Here is a 2,211-nt window from a genome sequence, read left to right as displayed (position 1 = left end):
TTTTTTTCTTTGCATTTTCTTTTTTCTATGACTCTGAACATTTCAGGGAGACAGAACTGGGATTACTTTTCCGTTTAACCAACCTGTGTAACCTCTGCAGGGCAGGAAACCCAAGTTTAAGGTCAGTTTAAGTTTAAGGTATTAAACAAGATTAAAGTTTTAGGGAATTATAGAGTTTTTTGAGATTTAAAATGAAAGGTTAAGAGCGTTTAAAGGAATAAATTAAAGTCAACAAGTCCTTTAATGGATTAAAATAACATTTAAGGGATTTTAAGGTTTAAGATTCTAATATTCAAGATGGTTTTTAAGAATTAAGTGAAAGTTAAAGAGAGTTTAAATTAATACACTTCTTCATTTCCAGTTGGATTAATGAAATTATTTTAACGTAGTTATGTGCTGGTGTTTGATTTGAATCAGTTAATTGATCTTTTCACATTAAAAACACGTCATTAACCTGGAAACATCTAAAGAATCCACGAACAGAATAACTCTGAGAAAAACATGAAGTCTGACTTCACATAGAAAAGAAGCACATTTCCAGGATCAGCTCAGGTCCTTTTTACAGTAACTGATTATTGATTAGATATCAGGGTCAATCTGATGAGGCGTCAGCAGCCAATCACAGCTTTCATTAAAGAAAAGTGGTGATGGTTACAAATTGATCACATGACCTCTGATGAAATCAATCAGTGATCCCAATTGATACCCGGGTCTTAATCCATTTGTGATGTGAAACACTGATCACATGACGTCACTAAGTGTCGATGGCTTCATTGATGACTGATCGATTTATTAACATTAACAGTAGATAAAAGATCTAAAACTTATTTACTCTTTAAAGGCTTTTTTGAGTTGAGTATTTAAGCAGTTTTAATAAAAAGTTGTGTGAAACCGCTTCACAGTCACAACAGTTTTTATTGTGTAAAATTAAATTCTAGGGGACTTTAAAGGTAAAAAATTAAGTTTTAAGGGGCTTTAAAGTTGTGGTGATGGTGCAGTGGATAAGATGCCTGCCTTTGATGTGAGAGACCCGGGTTCAATCCTCCATTGTGTCCCTGAGCGAGACACTTAACCCCTCGTTACAACAGAGGCATTCGACCTCTGACACACATCAATTGTAAGTTGCTTTGGATAAAAGTGTCAGATAAATGTAAAGGTATTAAAGTTAAGTCTAAGACAAGTTAAATGTATAAGATAACATTTAAACCAGCTTTTAAAATAAAATTTTAACAGACTTTAAAGGTATAAATAAAGTTTAAAGGGGCTATTAAGATGTGAAATATAAGTTTAAGGTTCTTTAAGGTATAAAATGAAGTTTTAAGGGGATTTTTTAGTATAAAGTAAAATTTTAATGTTCTTTTAACTTATAAAAAAGTTTCAACCGGCTTTTAAGGCATAAAATGTAACTTCAAGGGGGCTTCTAAGTCACCAGAGACCCACGATACGATATTATCACAATACTTGATATGATATTATTGAGATTTTAAAAATATTACGATATATTGCAATTTATTACCTTTTTTCCAACTTCAGTTTGTGTGGAAAACTCTTTTTCTATTGGACTGAAAAAGCAATTTATTTTATTATTATAGAACCAAAAAGTAAAATTCTTATGTACAATTTCATAGTAGTGATTTACACTGGGGACGCAGGGGACGCTGGGGACGCTGGGGACGCTGGGGACGCAGGGGACGCAGGGGACGCTGGGGACGCAGGGGACGCTGGGGACGCTGGGGACGCAGGGGACGCTGGGGACGCGACTTTTTGAAAGCATTTGCTAAAAGTTTTGTGAAAATTAGCTCGCAACAATAAATGTAAAATAAAACAAAAACTCTGCTCTGTTACCTGCTCTGCAATGTGACTATAGAAGAAACAGATCTGCCTTGTCCCAAAAAAGTAACTTAGTTTAAAAAGACAAGCTGCTGATTTCTGCGTTATTTTCAATAATATTTTTATATTCTGAATTGTCACCGGCCACCTGAACTTTGTTTCCCTTCATATAAATAGACTCTAGATTGCAGAAATAAAGAGTTTAATGCTCAAAATTTTCGAAGGGCCCCCAGACCCCCCATCGAATATCCTTTTTCATCAATGAATATTTCTTCTAAATAGGTTTGGAGCATCTTGTTGTCTCGTTACTGCAGTGTTGTGCTTTATCACGTCTTGTGGACCCCTTAAATGTCCACTTTTCAACACAAAGTGACGCCATTG

At 34.8% G+C, this 2,211-nt stretch overlaps 1 protein-coding gene across 8 annotated transcripts in view; it reads left to right on the top strand.

Moving 5' to 3' along the window:
• Positions 1–2,211, top strand: part of LOC123957678 (survival motor neuron protein-like) — a 16,249-nt gene that overhangs the window by 4,049 nt on the left and 9,989 nt on the right. The window lies entirely within an intron of this gene.

Source organism: Micropterus dolomieu, linkage group LG19, assembly GCF_021292245.1.
Source record: "Micropterus dolomieu isolate WLL.071019.BEF.003 ecotype Adirondacks linkage group LG19, ASM2129224v1, whole genome shotgun sequence".
Taxonomy (NCBI): domain Eukaryota; kingdom Metazoa; phylum Chordata; class Actinopteri; order Centrarchiformes; family Centrarchidae; genus Micropterus; species Micropterus dolomieu.
Note: the sequence above shows the minus strand (reverse complement) of the source record. Positions and strands in the feature narration are given on the sequence as shown.